Source organism: Phascolarctos cinereus, unplaced genomic scaffold, assembly GCF_003287225.1.
Source record: "Phascolarctos cinereus isolate Bilbo 61053 unplaced genomic scaffold, phaCin_HiC Scaffold_9;HRSCAF=440, whole genome shotgun sequence".
NCBI classification, from domain to species: Eukaryota; Metazoa; Chordata; class Mammalia; order Diprotodontia; family Phascolarctidae; genus Phascolarctos; species Phascolarctos cinereus.
In genome coordinates this window covers 70,226,867-70,238,890 of record NW_027556402.1, presented here as the reverse complement: position 1 = coordinate 70,238,890, position 12,024 = coordinate 70,226,867, and positions in this window count along the sequence as shown.

Genomic DNA, 12,024 nt, shown 5'->3' with positions numbered 1-12,024 from the left:
CATTCATTGTCTGAAATTGCCAGGGTTACTTTTCTTGTACGTTCTTTCTATTTGGTCTAAATTGTTCTCTCCTCTCTAATTATGTCACACTCAGTTATAAATTCTGCAGTAAATCCCAAATACCAAACAGGTGAGCCAATTTCAATGCATTAATCTTTAGACACATTTAACAGAAACATTAAAAACTGTAAATGAATTAGTCTGAAGCAGCAATGAGGGATTCGTACAAATATAGATGCTTGTGTTCTGTTCTCCAACAAAGTGCTTCAGAACCCAGATGTTCTATTCATAAAGCTCTCCTAAATAGTAGTAAGCAACATTAGTGGGTTAGTAATGGAAGAGAATGTTGAAAAGAAAGGAGTGGGTAGCCAATTATCTGGGAGAGGTAAAGAATCTCTTTAAAACTGAAGATAATTTACCCCCTCAAAAAAACTGACAATTGGTTCCAAGTAGGGATTTTCTTGAAAAGTCTAGCTTTTCTCTTTCCTCACCTTTGTCACAGGTTTACCTTTTATCATAATATACGTTTCTATATAGTGTAACAGATGGAAGCCTGTCTTCTCACAGGAACTATTGAATATATACTATGTATGGGAATAAGTTGGCACAACTAAAGTGAAGTTATTATATGGAAATAGAATGAATAATCATTTATAAAAACCACAATTCATTTAATCAATCAGTAAACATTGATTAAGTACCTGTTTTGTGCCAGGCACAGTGCTGAGCTGTAGAGGTTGAAATGGAAGGAAGGAAGGAAGGAAGGAAGGAAGGAAGGAAGGAAGGAAGGAAGGAAGGAAGGAAGGAAAGGAGGGAGGGAGAGAGGGAGGAAGGAATTATCCCTCTTCTCGAAGAGCTTTTTATTTAATCAAAGACCTGTTCTGGCTTAACTTGTACTGTAATACAATGTCAAGTACGTAGCCAGTTTTCTAACTTTTTAGTAGTGTAAGGTATCGAGTATACTATCAATTGAGATATCTGTAGAACATTTTGGAAAGATTAAAACAATATATAAATGCTAGCCATTGTTACTGTTATTATTTTTATTTCTAAAGAACTCTAGAAGCCCATTACATTGATATATGAATAGTTGCTTGTCACTTTCAATGCAGAATAGTTATATCAGATATTTCTTAAATATTTTAACTAGAGAAGTCAATTACTAATAACCTTATTACTAATATCCACTGAAATAGAAGACAACATGTTACCCCCCTGCCCTCCAGTCTTTGTGTATAAAAATACCTCAGCTTTCAGTGAGTTTTTGTTAAGAACTCAGGAATTTTATTTGTCTAAACTTAACTTCTTAGTTACCAGTGGATTTTTTTTTCATTTTGTCAATTCGTTCTAGAGCACCTTGAATTCAAGGCAGTCCTGAAAATCATTACCACTGCTCTCTACTTTTCACTTTGGATTTTGAGAGGCAATATGGTACAATCAAAAGAGCATTAAATTGGGAGTCAGAAACTCTGGGTTCAGATCTCACCAAACTGACTCCAAGTTTTTCTTTACTTCAAGGTTAGTGCTGTCCACTACCCCCTACTTCCTGTTGCACAGAAATTTTCAAAACAGAAAGCTCAGATTTTGCCATACCCTATTTGCCCATGATAAAAGATTTGTGAGAATTGTTGAAGAACAATTTTACACATTTCTCTATCCCAGTTTGGCCTTGTAAATATTTGTTTATACATACTATATAAAAAAATTTGTCATTCACTTTTTTCAGGGTGTCTGACTCTTCATAACTCCATTTGGGGTTTTCTTGGCAAAGATAATGGAGTTGTTTGCCACTCATTTTACAGATGTGGAACTGAAGCAGACAGGAGTAAGTGACTTGTCCAAGGTCACACAGCTAATAAATGTCTGAGGCCAGATTTGAACTCAAAAAGATGAGTCTTCCTGACTTCAGGCCTGACCCTCTATATTCCTCTTAGTGGCCCCCATTTATAAAACAGAGAGCTGCATAAATGGTCATTATTAAGCAGACTGGTATTATCTTCAAGGAGCAGAAAAATTTACTTTGTAAGAGAATGAGGCACATCCTTGTAGGAGCATTTTGTAAATTATATCCTGATATATTTTGGTCTGGGAATTAGAAAATGAACTTGCATAGTTTTGCAAAGCTACATTTTTTTTCTTAATTCTGGATAAAGTTTGATCCCAGCATTGCAAAATTGCATGATGCACCTTAGTATTATCCAGGGGTTATAATATGCAGATCTGTGGTCAACCAGGTAGGAGTTGCCTCTTTCAGAATGCTGGGGTCTTGAGAGAAGCTGCTACCCTTTTCTTGAGTCTACTTTTTCAGTCCTTCCCCCTGCTTCAAGATGTTCACCTCAGAACAACTTAATATCCAGCTGTGCCACTCAGGACCATTATTATGGCTACGGTGTGTCTTTCCTCAACTTTTTAGTAAATAGTATGACAATTACCTCAACCTTCCATCAGGGTAGATAGTGCAAATATTGTAATCCTGATAAAACAGCTGTAAAAACTGAGGCTGAAAAGTTAAATGCCTAGGCTCGCAAAGCTACTAAGTATCAGAACCAGAAACCAAACCCAGATCTCCCATCATTCACAGTCCAGTGTTCTTTTCACTACACCACCATGCCCTTTATTATTTTATTGATTACATTTCCTGAATGTCCACTGAGTTGTTAAGGAAAGTAGCTGTGGTTATTTATGAGAACTGTGTTTCAGAAGACAGAAACTGGAAAAACCAATGGACCAGAAGATAGGAGGCTTGAATTCCAATTTCATCTCCATTGCTAGATAAGGAAGGAAGCATTATGACACCATTAGAAGGGACAGCAAAAATTCTCTAGTATTGCAAAATTGCATAGACAATGCCAACTTACATTGGTAGAAGAAATTTCCTCATTTTGGAGTTCTAAATACCAGTGAAATCATTGGCCCTCTCAGTATCCCTACCCTGTTAATATCAACGCCAAAATCATAAATATACTCATCTTCTCTAGACATGGGCCTTCCCAAGTATATTGCTGACCAGTCATTCAATAAGCATTGATTAAACACGTACTGTGTGCCAGGCTATGTGCTACTGCCGAGGATTCAAAATAAGGCAAAGGCCAATTCCTGCTCTTCTTCCTCATCTCTGCCTTTAGGTTTCCCTGGCTTGCTTCGGGTCTCAACTAAAACCACATGTTGTATAGGAAAACTCTCATAAGCCCTCTTGATTCTAGTAGTTCCTTCTTTTAATTATCTCCCATTTTTCTTATATATCGCTTGTTTGTACATATTTATTTGCTTGTTGTCCTCCTCTTCCCCCATTAGATTTATGAGCTCCTTGAGGGCAGAGCTTTCTTCTTCTTCTTCTTCTTCTTCTTCTTCTTCTTCTTCTTCTGCTGCTGCTGCTGCTGCTCCTTCTTCTTCTCTGCTGCTGCTGCTGCTGCTGCTGCTGCTGCTCTTCTTCTTCTTCTCCTCCTCCTTCTCTCTCTCTCTCCTCCTCCTCCTCTCTCCTCCTCCTCTCTCCCTTCTCCTCCTCCTCCTTCTCCTCCTCTCTCTCCTCCTCCTCCTTCTCTTCCTTCTTCTCCTCCTCTTCCTTCTCCTCCTTCTTCTGCTCCTCCTCCTCATTCTCCTCCTCCTTCCTCCTCTCTCTCACCTTTTCCTCCTCGTCATTCTCCTTCTCCCCCTTCTTCTCCTCTTCCTCCTCCCTCTCATCCTCCTTCTTCTCCTCCTCCTCCTTCTCTCCCTCCTCTCTCTCTCCTTCCTCCTTCTCCTTCTCCTCTTCCTCCTTCTCCTTCTCCTCCTTCACCCCCTCTTCTTCCTCCACTGTCGTCATTGTCTCTGTCTTCTGCTCTTTAGTGTAGTTCCTAGCACAGTGTAAGTGCTTAATAAATGGTAAATGATTGACCTACTGACTCAAGAAGGTTATAGTCCATTAAGGAAAATAACATAAAAATAACTATGTAAAAACAGGCTGTATCCAGGATAAACTGGACATAATCAAAAGAGGGAAGGCATTAGCATTAAGGGAGATTTGAAAAGTTCTTACTGAGGGTGGGATTTTGGCTGGGACTTGATGAAGTCAGCAAAGCCAAGAGGCAGAGATGAAGAAGGAGAGCATTCCAGACATGGTTGGCAGCCAGTGAAAAACCCAGAGTCAAGAGACAGAGTGTCTTGTTTGAGGAACATGAGGGAGGACAGTGTTGTTGCACTGAAGAACATATAGGGAGCCTGCGCCGGGTTAGCTGATGAGAGGAAGTGAAATAATATAAATGGAGAAGAAAAGGGGGCCCAGGACACATGCCTGAGACTGTCATACTTTTTGCAAGTATGAAGTAGAAGATAATCCAGCAAAGGAGCCTGAGAAGGAGTGGTCAGAAAGGAAGCAGGAGAACCAGGATGCAATAGCATCACAGAACCTCTGACCTCTGATCAGTTAGGTCTCCCATTATTTTCCATTCTCTTGCTTCCTCAGTATCAGTGGCACATGTTCATCTCTCTCTTTGATTCCTTTCCAGTCCCCCCTCCCCTATACTATTTCATCCTATCCCTATAGTACAAATTAGTTTTTTTTTCATCAATAAAAGAGTTATGCCTTCTCAGCATATTCCATAGGACAAGCAACCACTTTGCATAATAAGATAAAATGCTGGACTTAAAGCCAGAAAAGAGAGTTTAAATTTTACCTCTGATATATCTATTGGCATGTTCCTGAGCAAGTCAGTTAATTGCTCTATGCCTCAGTTTCTTCCTCAGTGAATTGGGTGTAATAGTGCCCACATTACAGTGTTATTTTGATGCTTCCATGGCATATAAAGCAATTTGTAAGCCTAAAAGTATCCTACTTTATGTCAGCTATTTTAAAGAGTGTTATAGAGAAAAGCTGAATTCAATATCACCTTAATCTTTTGCAGGCAATACAGATGTTTTGAGATAATTACTCATATTTAAAATATGAAAATCCATTTATACTGATACTTAGGATGTCTCAGAAAAAAATAGGCAAAAATTCTTTGGCCAGGGAAGATGGGGGAGGAGGAAGCAATTGGATAAAGTTAAGGAATGGTCCTTGGGACAGCTCAGCTTGAGGGAGGACAGGAGGAAAAAACTGGGACAGAGGCCAAGGGAAAGCCCAGGACAGCCTTTTTGGCAAAGGTCGTGTTCCTTCTTGAACATGTTCAGATGTCTGTGCCCAGATCCTAATTCCATCGTGGTGGAACAAATAGGCTTTCCTTTGTACCCGGCCAATAAATATTCCAAAGAGTCTCCCAGTTGATTCCTGGGTACAATTTGAGATGATGGTCTGCACAGCTGTATATCATTGAGGTCTTGGGTTATTTCAGAGACAACCTCTCTGACTGTAATTGCCCCATTACAGGAGAGATCAAGTGAGACATCATTGCCAAAAGTCCCCTAGTCAGAATTCCCAGAGACTGTATGGATACAGACTTTTTGATGGAAGGCCAATTGCTAAGGGATTTACTGCCTTTAGTCATTCCACAGACTGCAGCTCAGTTTGTTTTCAAGGCCCAGTGAAGAAACCATCTGTTTCCTCAGACCTTCGCCTGAGTGCGAGCCTGGGAGTACCCTGTGGGTTTGCGGATGTTGTTATTATTGTTATTGTTCATTATTTATTGATCACCCGAAATACATAATATACTGAGAGACGATCATGTTTGTAGGAAATAGAATGGGTATATAGGGGAAAGTATTCTCTCTAAAACATTATACAGAATATCAGGGAGAATAATGCTGCTCACCTGGCGATTGATACAGCTGAGCAGTAAAAAGTAGCCTGGCTCCTTGACTTGAGTGTCGCGGAGCAAAAGCATCATAGCTGATGTTTCCTGGCCCATTGAGGTTTACAAAGCACTCCCTGTGCCATTATTCCTTTTGATCCTCACAAGAACCCTGCAGGGGTACGTATCATAGGTGCATCATCCCCATTTTCTAGATTAAAAAAATCTGAAGCTAAGTGATGTGCCTTTGTCACACTACTAGTCAGGTAACTGGGCAGCATTTGAATACAGCTCTCTGCTGCTCTCTAGACTGACTCTTTTGACTTTATCATGTAAGTCACCACACCCAAACTACAGGAACTTTAGAGCTGATGTCCAAAGCATTTAATTTATGCATGATCTACAAAGGAGGTTAAGGATTGGTTTTGATATCATGCAAACATGAGAATTAATAGTACTGGTTCTTTCACTTAAATTGCTTTTGGAATATATGTGTGGGGCTTTTTTTGTGTGTGTATATATATATGTGTGGTTTTTTGTGTATATATATATATATATATATATACACACACACACATACACACAAAAACACACATATATACATATATACATATATATACATACACATAAACACATACATGCATACACACATGCGTATATATACACACATATGTATATATACACATATATATCCATGCACACATATACATATATATATTATATATATATACATATAATTTACTCACTTGTCCTGTGATGCTGAAATTTCACATCTAGTAGAGTATACAGATATTTTCAGCTATACTAAATACAATTACAATGAATATTCCTAATATGAAGGATGCATAAATGTTCTGTCTGGGATGGTTAGTGCTATCACAGGTTCAGGACTTAAGTGGGGCTTACTAAAGAAGGAAAGTGATCTGATTATTTATAGGTTCAGATGTGAGTCTCTTGCAGTTTTAAAGTTGAAGCTAGGTGGCTCAGTGGATAGAGTGCTGGGCCTGGAATCAGGAGGAACTGAGTTCAAATCCAACCTGACATTTACTAGCTGTGTGATCCTGGCCAAGTCTCTTAATCTCTGTTTGCCTCAGTTTCTGTATCGTCAAAATGGAAATAATAGCACCTACCTCCCAGAGTTATTGTGAGGATAAAGTTAGATAATATTTTTAAAGTGTTTAGCACAGTTCCTGGCACATAGTAAGTGTTTAATAAAAATACTGGTTTCCTGCCTTTATTCCCTTCCTCTTCACAACTGAATTTAGTAAGAAAAGTTAGGGAACATTTTGTGTTGATTATCTCAGGGGCATTTTATGAACTTTGGCCCTGGTACCACGATAGCTACCCATTGCTCTACCAATTGGCCCCACATATATAAGACTCAATATTACCAGAAGAGTAGTGTCTTAATGCAATTTGAGGTGATGTTTGGGAATCAAAAGCGTAGTGCAAGGAAACATGGATACAAGAAGACAGAGTCAACAGAGAGAAAGAGAAGCAAGAAATCTTTCTTGAAGGGAAATGCTCACAATAAGAAGAAGAGTTGGGGAGATGGAAACAGGTCTGCTGTAGGACTGAGTAGAACTGGATGCTGAAACCATAACATTTGGTGGGTGTTCATAAGAGTTCTTATCTGGGTCAAGTTGGACCAGGAATTGGGGGAGAGGAGTATTCTTGGACTGGGAATGATTCCTGCTGGGGGACAGAGGGGACACTTGTAGAACTGGTAGCTAGTTGAAATTCAAACTTCCTGGCAGAAAGCAATAGCTTTTGGCCATTCCTGCAGGCCTTCCTATGACAGGGTGACTCAGGGGATTTCAGCTTCTCTGGGGCTTCCCTTAGAGGGGTGGGAAGCTACAGAGATCCTTACAAGTAGGATAAAGCAAATCATGAAGAACATCTTGAATAAATGTTTTTTTTTCCCTAAATCTTGCTCTGAATAATGAGGCACAGGAGTCTGAGAATAGCCCAGTCCAGCCAATCTTAAAGCAAAATTCTGTAGTGTGAAATGACTGACTGTGTTAGTTGGAGAGGAGTTACATCCCTGTGACGTTCTTGCAATAACCAATGAGAGCACCACTACCCTCCCAATCACCTAGGCCTGCAACTGAGGCGTCATCCTTGACTCCTCTTCCTCATCCTCAAACGCATTCACTTGTCAAGTTCTGTCCTTTCCACTTTCATAACATCTATCATCCATACCCATTTGAATCCTGTGACATTGCAACCACCCTGGTTCAGGCTCTCCTCATCACCTACTCTATTGCCATGTGCCGGGGGTTACTTTTCCTGCTTCAGGTGTCTCTCCATCAACCTCCACTCAGCTGTCAAATTGATCCCCCTAAAATGTAGGTCTGACTGTTATCACCTGCCACTCCAGTACACTCTAAGGGTGTCCTTTATCACCTCCAACATCAACTATAAAACCTTCCAGCTTCCAAATCCCTTCTTAACTTGGCCTCTTTCACCATCTCCTGTCTTCTCACAGCTTATTCCCGTATTCATATTCTGCAATCCAGTGATATAGCCTTCCTTGTTATTCTTCACACATGTCCTCCTATTTCCTGCCTGGCCATTTTTACTGGCTGTCTCCCATGCCTGGAATTCTCTCCTTCCCCATCTCTACACCTTAGCTTCCCTGTCCTACTTTTTACAAGAAGGTTTTTCCAGGGCTAGTTAATCCTAATGCCTTCCCTCTGAGATTGTCCCCAATTTATCTTAGCTATGTCACGTCTGTTCATAGTTATCTGCATGTTGTCTTCCCTGTTAGACTGTGATCTCATTGAGAGGAGAACTATATGTTGCTTTTCTTTTATCTCCAATGCTTAGCAAAATGTCTAATATGTAGTAGGTGCCTGATAAATGCTGGGTGACCGAGTAATGTCCCCAAACATCCATTAACAAATTGTTCCCTCTATAATCTAGGAGGGATGCACTTAACTTGTTTAAACAGGGCTGATGGTTTCTTGGATATATAGATTACATGACCTAAGAATTTGAAACCTGCTTCCCCCTCATATCTGTACCAGCTTCCTAGAATACTTCCTGCACCTCTAGGGGCTACACAACTTTCCCATTTCTGGGATGAATCTATGAGAATATATGTTCCTCGTGAGTAAGAATTGTTTTTATTCTAGCTTAGTGCATGGCACATCATTTTTCGTTGTTTAGTCATTCAGTCTCCATGACCCCATGGAATCATCCATGGGGTTTTCATGTCAAAGGGTGGTTGCCATTTCCTTCTCCAGTGTGACCTTGTTTTACAGATGAGGAACTAAGGCAAATAGGAGTTAAGTGACTTGCCAAGAGTCAGTAAGTGTCTGAGGTTGGATTTGAACTGAGATCTTTGACTCCTGGCCCAGCGTTCTAGCCACTGCACCACTAAACTGCCCCCTATGGTACGTAGTTGGTGCTTAATAAATACCTATTGATAAATTAAACAGAATGTGGTCAAATTAAATATGTTTTAAAGATTAGTATGTTTCTTATTATATACATTAACAAAATTTAAGAAATGTGATATTCAAAGCTCTTTATCTCATTCAAATGAAAGAGAAAACACCAAAAAGATAAATTTAATCCCCAGAACAATGGGACAAGTACTAGAATCTTGCTTTTCCTAATTAAACTTCTTATATTAGGAGACAAAGTCCATAAAGTTCTGGGCCTGGAGTCAGGAAGGCCTGAGTTAAAATCTGGCCTCAGACATTTATTAGCTGGGTCACCCAGGCTGAGTCACTTATCTTTTGTCTGCTTCAGTTTCCTCAACTGTAAAATGAGGGTTATGAGAGCACCTGCTCCCTGGGTTGTCATGAGGCTAAATGAGATAATGTTTATAAAGTTCTTTGCATACCTGAAGGTGTTACATAAATGCTAGTTATTAATATTATTATTATTATTATTAATACTATAACAGGAAATTCAACTCAAATTATCCACTCAGTTTGAATTTATAGCTCTCAACTATTTGAATTAGACTAGCTAAATATCTTTTTCTCTTCACAATTATTATATTGTACATATTATAGTACTAAGAGCATATAAAATATAACTTAAGGAAGTAGCTACAAGTACGTGTGAGATTACATGCATCTATCTGGTTTAAGGAATTAATTAAATGGGGAAAAAAATGTCTCATGAGTTTCATAGATCTATAGCAGGGCCCTAGAAGGCTTCTAGCCCATCCACCTCCTTTTATAGAGGAAGAAGCTAACATTCAGAAAGGTTAAGCTAGTTGTCCAAGGTAATAGGTAGTAAGTATCAGAAGTAGATTTGGAATTCACATCCTCAGACTCCAAGCCAGTGTTCTTTCCATAGTATCAGGCACAGAGGCAGCTAGATGGTAGAGGGGATAGAACATCGGGCCTGCAATTGAAAAAACTGAAGTCAAATCTGCACTCAGAGACTTACTAGCTCTGTGATCCTGGGCTTAATCTCCATGTCTGTTTAAGTTTCTTCATCTGTAAAATGGGGATAATAATTGCACCTACCTGCCAGAGTTGTTGTAAGGATCAAATTAGATAATATTTATAAAATGCTTAGCACAGTGGTGCTTAATAAATTATTGATTCCTTTCTTCCTTCCATGAACTACAGTAGTAAGTAGTATGTATACCCAGGGAAGATGCCCCAAAACAACTGTTAGGAATATAGCCGGAAAGAAAATGTGAAAGGAAAAAGTGAAATCTTTCTTTAAAAAATCTCAGAAGGAAGAGTTAAGGTCTTGTCAGTGGCTACAGAGAAGATGGGGATTAAAAGGACATGCACTGAATACTACTAATATATAACCCTCTATTGCCACTGTTAACTGAAGGTTAACATTATTAATAAATCTCTTCATTTTGTCCTCATGTTCTTCAATGGGGGTCAGATAAATTTTCTCTTTTTTTTGGGTGGGGGGGGCGGTTTGAGAGCATCACATTTTCCAGGACCCAGAATACCAGTGAGAGATTGTACCATTTATAGAAGAGAGACACAGGTTCCCGGGAGAATTGTTGAGTTAACAAAGGGTAAGGAGGGAAGAATTTCAGGGGAGAGTAAAGGGTGTGGGAAAGTAGGAGTTTGGGGAGAGTTCCCAGAGAGCAGGGCCAGCCTGGCCCACTAGGCCTAGCAGGAACATTTGGACTAGGGGAGCAACGGAGAAGCTGGGCTTAGGAAAATGTGAGTTCAAATTCAGTTTCAGACAATGTGTGACTCATACACTTCATGCCTTAGTTTCCTTAATTGTAAAATAGTGATAAGGGTAGCATCTACTTACCAGGGTTGTTGTGAGGATCAAATTGGATAATATTTCTAAAGCACTTAGAACAGATTCTGGAACATAGTAGGCACTTTGTAAATGCTTGTTCACATTCTCTCAAGCCTCCTACTGAGAACTGAGACATGTGTTTTATAATCTCTTCCAAGAAACCAGGATGAGTTATTAAAATTAATTGGAGTTGGCCATCTTTTTGTGTAAACATCACAATTGCAGATAATTGCCATAGCATTTACAAAATATTGTCAGCTTCTATTTACTTTCATCAGTCAATTTTTTATTCTTTTTGTACACAGATTTTTTTGTTTTTTTTATTATAAGATGTTTCAGCATTTTATCCATTATTGAATGAGTTTGGTATGAAAACGTTATAAAGAAGGAGTACATCTTTATGTGCCCTAAAGAAGGACTTTTATCTCCTTAGTCACTCTCTTTTGAAATTTAGGATCCTCTTGTTTCCCAAAGAACGCTGATAGGAAAGAAGGAGAACACAACCCCAGAATGTTTCTTTGTCAACGGAAAAGCAAAACTACTTCTTTCAGCATCATAAAGAAACTCTCTTATCATTCCTGTAATTTATTCTTATTTGTAGAATTTCTATGCCTATTTTTAAAAATCTAGGAAGAGGAATGAAGGATTAAAGACCGTATTTTATGTATAATGCCATCACTATCTGGTTAACAAATACCCTGAAGAGTAATTTAAACAAATATTTTCAACTGATTTAACAATCTCTTTCATATTAACAATAATAAGTGCTGAGCCTGAGATTTAGTACAGTTTTGCAAGCAGCACTTTAAATCCAGAGAATGGAGTTTGGGATTTTAATGGAATGTGTTTTACATCAAATAAGCATCCAAAGTAGAGCCAGTAAATCTTATTCTCTTCTCAAACATGAATAGATGTTTCTCAATGAACGTGAATTCTTCTGTTTCCATTTTTAGTTAGATATTGAAACATTAGGAGAAAATACAAGGTCAGCTTTTGCCCTCTCATCCTCTTCCTTCCTTCCTTTTCCTTCCTTCCTTCCTTCCTTCCTTCCTTCCTTCCTTCCTTCCTTCCT